The sequence below is a fragment of the Phalaenopsis equestris genome, unplaced genomic scaffold (genome assembly GCF_001263595.1).
Source record: "Phalaenopsis equestris unplaced genomic scaffold, ASM126359v1 Scaffold000380, whole genome shotgun sequence".
Classification (NCBI taxonomy): domain Eukaryota; kingdom Viridiplantae; phylum Streptophyta; class Magnoliopsida; order Asparagales; family Orchidaceae; genus Phalaenopsis; species Phalaenopsis equestris.
Window position 1 is genome coordinate 124,327 of NW_018164822.1, and position 9,549 is coordinate 133,875.

Genomic DNA, 9,549 nt, shown 5'->3' on the forward strand with positions numbered 1-9,549 from the left:
CTCTCCTCCCAAAAAAAAAAAAAAATCTCCCGCACACAAGCTTTTCACAATTCTGCCCACTAGCATGTTCCTTGTCACTACTTCTCACCCACTGCCCCTCCTCCATCTCAGCTCATAATAAACCCAAGGCCTAATAAACATCAACCAATGTTAGCTTCCAGCCCCCTCTTCCAATCTTCCATCCAATTGGCAACTCTCATTCGCATGCAAAACAAACAAAATGGGCATGGAAAAACATCCTATTAGTCGAGAGACCGCTTTTGATGGGGATCAGATGATGCTCTGACTTCCTCTCAAGAGGTGGAGTTACAGAAGGAGAAGTCTCAAAGGACGAAGTAAGACGCTGCATTCGGCATCTTCTGAGGACTCACTGTCACCCATATGACCCTAGTGGACAAGATTGGCAAGGAATGGTCGGTGATGGGACATGCGACATGAAATAGTTACAACCTGGTAGACTTTGTGAATCATTTCTTCTTATTCATCGTGAAGATGGCCGTTATTCTATCCATAGAGAGGATGCCCAACGAAGTTCTCACTATAAGTGAGCTTCCTTATCGTGACGATTAAGCTCATCTTCTGGGGCTTCATCTTCAAAGGTGGATACACATGCTCCTGATGAGTTGGCCTATGGGGTCGATATGAAAGATATAAGATGGTGTAGCATCCTCCATAGAATTGCTCTTGCATACTCGTGGTGATTCTTGTGATGTACTTGGGAGGATGGCTTGTTGCACTCGTGGAATTGCTGCCATTTAGATGTCTACTGAACACAAGGCTAATATTGAAGTTCTGAGGCAGGCACTCAAGGCATAACTAGACACGGTCAAAAACATCATTCAGGTTTCTAGGTCTATTGGTGATGCATGCATGAAATTTGCACAATATAATAGAGAGCCAATCAATGAAAATTTCAGAATTTCTGAACAAGACGAAGCCATCTTATGTCATTCTATTCAAACAGGAAGCGCCAAAAGGCTCCCCACTCTCCGAAGCCACCGGGAAAAAGAGACGGGAATCTCAGCTGAAAAGCCCTATCATATGAAACCAAAGTTTGCCTCACTGCCCAAATTCGACAACCGCAACCGCGACACCGCTGACACCTCGCCTTTCTTACAAGGTATACATAGGCATATTAAATATATGTTCTCATTGTTCCAATGAGGTAGGGAAATTTGTTTGTTATAAGCACCCATTCTCGTTGTTCCAACTGGGCGGGAAAATCCTGTTATAAGTAAATATTCATTTTTTCCACCCAACTCAGTGGGTAAATCCTGTATTATTACTTTGCAGGTATCAAAAGCTTACGCGCATCTTGTTAAATGAGGTGGGTAAAACTAAATTTCGGTAGTGGTATTTTACAACACCATCCACACACGCCTTGTTAGGTGTGGTGGTAACACCTAGCTCCCGAGATAACACCTTATGTGGGAATGAAGCCGGGAGACTGCACAAATTTAAAATTACGGGGCTAGAGAAAATTGGTAAAATTGAACAATAAAAAATGATAAATAAATTATAAAAAAAGCAAATTAAATACACATTCAAGTTGATTCGACTTCATAGGGAATGCTAGTTATATTCCTATGAAGATATAGAAGGCTTACACTCACATGTTCGATATAGTGCGTAAAATGAATTTTGATCGCGACGTCCCACGAAGCTAAATCTGCAACCTCCTATATAAGCGGATAGAAGGCATAAGCTAAAGGGAACAAAATGAAGCTTTGAATGATTTTGTTGGTCTTAGCTCTTGCATGTCTAAACTAATATTATGCTTCGAAAAGCATGCAAATTTTCAAAAAAATGAACGAGGTCCCTAATGTTTAATATGACAGCATGTACTCTAAATAACGTTAAGCAATCAATCACAAGATCCGAGAATATTGTGTGAGTTTGCATTAAACAAGCTTACCTGAAGTCATCCTAAATGATTAAATTTGAACATCTAAAATATTACATGGGCTAATTGCATGCTTAAGCTAAAATACAGTTTGCCTAAGAAATTGTGCACAAATTTCAAAGCCACAAAATTTCATTTTTATATATCAAGCTTAAAATTATAAAATTGGGCATGCTCTCAAGGCGGGGTTTATGTTCCACTTTGGCCAATCTAATTCCACTCTCTAGAGGGACTAGAGTGGATGAGATTGAGCCTTCACTTTGGCCGATCTGATTCTCCTCCTTAAAAGAACTAGAATAGACAAGACTGAGGCTTCATTTTGGCCAGTCAAATCCTTCTCCCTACAGAGACTGAAGGGGACAAGATTAGCATTTACTACGCAAGTTTGATCCTCTTCACAAGGACTGGAGTCGATGGAACTCTTCTTTTAATGATACTTAAGTCACAATAGTTCATCAATGATAGCAGTGTTGAATGCAAATCTCAACTAAAGGGTTCAACTCATAACAATTAAAATTTGAAATTATAATATCTAAAAACAATTAAACAAAATTCTATCACTCCATAGTTTTTTGTCGAATGTCACAAAATTAAAATTGACTTGAGCTCAAAAAAGGATAATGTCATATCAAATATACTATCAAAATTCAAACTCCAATAATCTTATGCCAACAAGGATGTAACCATAGTCTTATGTCTGCATGATTTGGCCAGTAGGCTCCACAAAAAAATCGGTTAATATTTGAGTTCCTAATTGAGTGGTATCAAGAGGTTTGACTAGTATGTTCCATCGTACAACGATCACGACTGCAACTCGTATGTTCCCCAATAAAATCCTACCCCTTTGAGTTATGAATAATAAAATATATTTGATAAAGCACAAAGCTCTTTGTAAACTAAGATCGACTTAGATTAATCTCCTTAGACAAACATCCACCCTATATCTACAATGTTCTCTTAGATGAAGCAACTCATGACTATTGATAAGGGTCCCCTTCCATTAGTTTAGGTCAAGTATCTCTTCCAAGTAGACCGAATCACGACAGATCGAGATAACAAAACTATATGATATCATCATTTCCCTCCCCATTCGTTTTAAGCTCACTGTGATGATTTCATAATTTAAAATTTAAAATATTTTGCTACTGTATGATAAGTTTGAATACTTAGTGCTTAATGAGAAGCCTTAATCGAAAGCACATTATTAAGAGAGGTAATTAACAATAAGAAACCTTGAATCTCATATCTTAAAGTCCTCTCAAAATGAGGCCAAAATCTCTGGGTAATGTCTTATTTACTATCTCATATGCCTTCTAAGAAATTAAAAAGGAACTTCACGGTAAATTAAAAAGCAACTTCACAGTAAATTAAAAAGGAACTTCACGGTAAACTCCCTCACTCTAATTTTCATTTCTTTCTTTCTTTTCTAGGGAGGCTGAGGCAGTTCGAATTTTTTAAGCCCACAATTATGAACTCAAAAACTAATTAGAGAGAAGACTTCAAGCGGCTCATCATCTCATATATATCATCTCCACAACAACAACAACAAAACCTTTATCCCACTAAGTGGGGTCTGCTACATGAATTATTTTTCTCCATTGTCTGTCCCAAACCCGGAAGTGAAAAGTGGAGGGTTGCATTAGGTAGTCGACAACCAGCGTAAAACTTGTCAAAAAATCATAATATGAATCATTTTATCATCTCCGACAAGAATCATATTCTCTACATACATAATCAATATAAATATCTTCCCATCATTGGAATATCTAAAGAACATTGTATGATCTTCTTGCCCTTAAATATAACCCTGGTCTTTAACAAACACGCTCTTTGTGACCGCTTCAACCCATATAAGAATTTCTTTAGTTTACACATTTTTGTGTTGAACTTCTCACTAAATCCTAGTGTGCATTCATATATATTTGTTCCTCCGAATCACCATTGAGAAAATACATTTTTTATATCCAGTTGTTATAAATATTAATGAAGATTAGTTGCAAGTGACAAAAGAACTCTTATAGAATTTAATTTTGTGACTATGGTGAATGTCTCTAAGTAAATGTCGTAGGTTTGAGTGAATCCCTTGGAAACCAGTTAAGCTTTGTACTATTCTAGAGATCAATCAAAATTGTACATGATTGTAAACACCCATTTGCACCATGCAATTGTCTTCCTCTAGGTAGATCAATCAATTCTCATGTGCCATCTATTTCACTAGCTTTCATCTCTTCAAAAATAGCATCCTTCCACTCATAAACTTATAGAGCATCATACACAGTATTGTCAGTCTGCATACAAGATAATTGTGAGGTAAAAGCATGAAAGATGGGTGAGAGATTTTTGTATGAAACACAATGCAACAATGAATGGATGTAAGATAGTACTCCCTTACAAGCAGTAGTGAGAAAACTAGAATCATTAGACTTGTGGTTAGAATTAGACAAATGTTTATGACTAGAAAACTCAAAACTAGGAGATGAAATAGATTGAACATGGAATAAAAGCTCAGTGAGAATATTTCTTGGAGTGTTCGCAAATTTTGAGTAGTGGAAAGGCTTCGTAGACAATTTCTTTTGAGTTGTCATATGACGCGAGTAGATAATGTCAAATGAAACCAGTGTTGCGATTCTTTTTCCAGTTTCGTCTTTGTTAATTGTTATCAGATTATAATTATCATGAGATGATATTATAGGAGGACTTGAATTGTCATCAGTTTCTAAAAGACTTGATGCAATTTTTCTCGATAAAATATAGCTTAGATTGCTTAGATTTTTAGGTTGACAATCAAGATGGGTGAGAAGTTTTTGTATGACACATAATGAAATAATGGATATTAGAAGCAAGATAGTGCCCCCTTACAAGAAGTAGTGAGAAGACTAGAATCAGTAGACTTGGGGTTAGAATTAGACTCAAGTTCATGACTAAAAGCTCAAAACTCGGAGATGAAGTAGATTGAACATGGGATAAAAGCTCGATGAGAATATTTCTTGGAGGGTTCGCGGATTTGAATAGTGAAAAGGCTTCGTAGACCATTTCTTTTGAGTTTTCATAACACGACTAGATAATGTCAAATGATTTTAGTGTTGTGATTCTTTTCCCAGTTTCGTCTCTGTTAGTTGTTGTTGGATCATAAACATCATGAGATGACATTATAGGAGAACTTGAATTGTCATCGGTATCTAAAAGACTTGACCTGATTTTTCTCAATATAATATAGCTTAGATTTTCAGGTTGACAATCAAGATTGGAGAGATTTTATTTTTTGAATTCTTGAAAAAGTTCATGAAAAATAGTAATTGAATCTTATTTTGTCCCTCAGGTTCATGACCAGAAAACTCAAAACTCGGAGAACAAGTAGATTGAACATGGCATAAAAGTTTGGTGAGAACATTTCTTGGAGGGTTCACGGATTCTGAGTAGTGCAAAAGCTTCGTAGGCCATTTCTTTTGAATTGTTACATGACGCAGGTAGACAATGTCAAATGATAACAGTGTTGAGATTTTCCAGTTTCGTCTTTGTTAGTTGTTGTAGGATTATACATCATGAGATGACATTATAGGAGGACTTGAGTTGTCATTAATATCTAAAAAAGTCGACCCAATTTTTCTCAATATAATATAGCTTAGATGTTTAGGTTGACAATCAAGATTGGAGATATTTTATTTTGTGATTTTTTTTGCATGAAAAAGTTTGTAAAAAATAGTAATTGAATCTTATTTTGTTGCCCCCCCCCAAAGATAAGACAAAAACATAGTTTTAATTCAAAAATGTGACATCCATAATAACAAGCATTTTTAGAAAGATGATCTTTCATTTATGTCCCATTTGCAAGGGAGTATAATAAGAACACACATTTTTCGGTTCGATGTTCAAGTTTTCTTGGTTATAATTATGAATATGAATAAATGCAGCACACTCAAATGTCTTTAAAAGTTAAAGACATAAGAGCTGATATGTTGAGTAAATTAAAAAAAAAACATCAAAAGGTATTTCAAAGTTCAAACTTTATTGGGCATTCTATTATGAAAAATGTGGCAATAAGAAACTTCACCGCAAAGAATTTTGGCAACTGATTAGTAAACAACAATGCCTAAGTTAATTCCAATAAGTCTTTGTTTTCTCTTTCAGGCGCACCATTTTGTTGTGCAGTGTCGATACAGAAACTTTGATAAACTATTCATTTTCCAAAAAAAAATTACCCAAATTTTTTTTTGAAATATTTTCGGCAATTAACACTGTTATAATTGAATAGTTTATTGAAATTGTGTTTGATCATGATATAAAATTGTTTCCACTTCAAAATTTTTTTTTCATAAATAAACTCAACTTAATTTTGTGCAATCATCAGTAAATGTAAAAAACTTTTTTTTTCTCAAAATATGTAAGCTTTGTACAATAACCTAAGATATCACAATGAAACAGAGTAAATATTAAAGTCAATATTTAAGTTTGGGGAGAAAAAATCGCACAACAACATATAACAAACTGACAAACTTTACATTGAAAAGAAAATAAATTTTTATTCTAAAATGAACTTGCAATGAGCATTTTAAATACTAAAAATTAGAATGATCTAAACTATAATGTCGTAACATAATATCATTATCATTGAAAACAAAAATAAAATTTAAACAATACTTTAATATTTTCTATTTGTGTCGTTTCTATCGTCAAAATGATACTCTATCTTCTGTTAGTACTCTTAATCATCCTCTCAGTGATCAATTCTCGGAACTCACAATAAAAAGGATAAAAATTAGCTTTACACTAATGATTGGCAATATTACTAATGAACAACAAATTACAAGATAAATTGGTAACATAAGCACATTGTCAGCAGAGTGAGTTTAACAGTTTATCTCTCGACAATTGGTATAATCGAGAGGAAACTATCAATAATTTTAAATTTTTTATTGTATACATAAGATCTATAAGATGAAAACAATTTATAGCAATCAATTATATGACCAGTTGCATCAGAATCAATTATTCAATGACAAATAGAATTAGGAATAACACCTACTACACAGTGGCTAGAGAGATATCATTTTGTACTAAAGAGCAAGACAGAATCAGCGATAATTTTGAAGATTACAATAATTTTTTGCCGGTACACTAATTGCTCCTTAGTGAAAGAGATTGCATCTGAGTTTGCAGAAGGCTCCCGAGTTTCTTCAGCAGTGGCTTGATAAGCTCAAGCTTCATGTTTGGATTTTGATTTATAATTCGCAAGTTTAACATTAAACTTCCAACATGTCTCATCCTTATACCTTGATTTTCTGCAATGCTGACATTATGATTATTTACGCCATTATTTGTTTGTATCAACCGCTTTTGACACAAAATCCGAGTTCTCCTTTCAATTTTAAAAGGGAGTTTGGTGTTGCACAACATAATTTTTCTTCTTAGCTCTTCAAGTCACACCTTAGAAAAAAAATCTTGAATAAAGGGCAATGGTTTCCTACCAAAAATGTGACCTCTGGCTTCATCTACATTTTGATTAAAGCCAACAAAAAACATGTGGACATTGTCATTTTTCTCTTTCTTCTTATGGCAAGTATATCCATTTGAATTCACTCGAACAACTCTTAACATTGATCAAGTTCTAGTCGTAATATTATCAACTCATTGTAATAGGTAGTAACATCAAAATCATTTTGTTTGGATTTTCAAAGTTGAGTTTTCAACTCAAAATTTTGGGAAGAAATCTCTAAATTTGAATAAAGATCTAGAAAACCCTCACAGATACCTTGAGCAGTTGAAGAAATAGATGAGGTTTTTCTATGGTAGGTTCTTTAGAGTTGATGACAAGCCATAACAAGAGAGTTTTTGAATTATCATTTTTTTCAAATTAGGGTCATCAGTAATAGATTTCTACAAAAGGATGGTGTAGCTTTAGTGGCGGACAAGATTAGAAAGAGTCATTTTAGATGATTTGTTCACATTAAACATCGGTCATCTGATGATACGATTAGGAGAGTAGATGTTTTAAATTTGACTTATGTTAGAAAAGGTAGAGACTTGGGCATACTGTATAAAAAATTATCTTAATCTATTAGAATTAAACGAAAATATAACACTCAATAGGACGCAATGGAGAAAAAGATTCATGTAGAACCCCACTTAGTGGAATAAAGACTTGTTGTTGCTGTTATTGTAGGGTCACCAGTAGTACGCTTTGAAATTTCTTCAATTAAATGCTCAAATTTCTCTCTCCAGTTGATCGTCATATTTAAGGATTGATCCCACTCCAAATATTTGTGCCCATTGAGTTTTATAATTGTGAGTTACGGAGGTAAATTTTGGGGATAATACTCAACCGATACAATCATGAGAGTTCTAAGGTGGTGTAAAGTTGTTTTAGAATTATTGGACCGGATAAAGGTAATAGAATTTCTTTATACTTTAGTCATCATCATTGACTTATATGATATCATGAGAGTCTGAGGAAGGCAACACCTGTAGTGACTACCTTTAAAAAAATGCATTAGCTATTGCAGCAGGTATGATCGGTCGAAGTAGTAAAAGAGGACTGTCATGAGAGGTAGGACTCGCAGACCGAGCGGCTAGAGCGCTGGCAGTCGTGTGTGATCATCCTCAATAGAAGCATAGTGAAAGGGGACGATTGTGAGAACAATACTTGCAAAGAAGCAGGCCAAAGATGGTTCAATTACGAGCTCGTTCACAATTTCTAGCTCTAATAAAATGTACTTTCTGGGACAAAAAATTATTATTTTTCTTCAATTTGATAGGAAACATTTACAAGTTATATATCAATAGAAGATCACCAAATTAAATGAGCCACAAACTCCCCCAAGCTAAAAAAAAGAAATCAGAAATCACAAAATACCAATAGTAAGAAATTCTAAAAGTAGGAAATACTCAAAATAAAAGTTCTTCGACATCCAACAATTTTCAGCGTAATAAATATGTTTTATTTCAAATCAAAACATAAACAAAACAGAACAAAAAAACAAGCAAAAAGTAGAAAAGAAAAAATAAAAGTGATTCCAAATGGCCCTTAGTTTGTTAAAATTGTTTTTTTTTATTTATTTTCAAAATTAAAACAATTTGTTTTTAAAAATACTTAAATAATAATGAAATATTTTAAAGAGATTTTAAAAATAATTATTGCACAGATCGTTGTAGTCACCACCGGTAAAACCATTTCATCACCTTATCGATTGTTGTCACTAAACCATTGGCAAATACCACAAACATCATATAAAACAACTTATTTTATAATCAATAAAAATCATAAAATATATTTTTAAGTTACTAAATGCATTTAATATCATCACAAAATAGAAGAAAAATAAAAATTTAATTAAAAAAAATCCCCAACAACCCATAAGTTAGGGTTTGAGGTTTAGTCGACTTTATAAATCAAACATAAAATATTAAAGAGCTATGATTGTTTGCAATAACTTTATCTTTATGTTTTTTTTTTCTTTTAATTTACACAGAACAAGTTTAATTAGTGTTTTGCAAGTTTTTTTTAATAAATTAATTTAGTTTTAAGACCACCCAGAAATAACTTTCAATTATGTTCATCTTCATTAGGGCTGTCAAAACGGCTCGTTGTTCGCGAACAACTCGTGTTCGGCTCGTTAATTTCGTTCGATAAGTTAACGAGCCGAACAGGA

The 9,549-nt window shown here is 33.6% G+C and overlaps 1 protein-coding gene across 3 annotated transcripts in view; it reads right to left on the minus strand.

The window, feature by feature from the left end:
- LOC110026576 (transcription factor GAMYB-like) overlaps positions 1–9,549 on the minus strand; it is a 41,097-nt gene that overhangs the window by 22,702 nt on the left and 8,846 nt on the right. The window contains exon 1 of one of the 3 annotated variants that reach the window (XM_020727559.1): positions 1,614–1,634. The exons of the other annotated variants lie outside the window; for them this stretch is intronic. The gene's annotated coding sequence lies outside the window, so the exon portion shown is untranslated. Of the gene's footprint in view, positions 1–1,613; positions 1,635–9,549 lie in introns of those variants that run through there. 3 annotated transcript variants of the gene reach the window in all.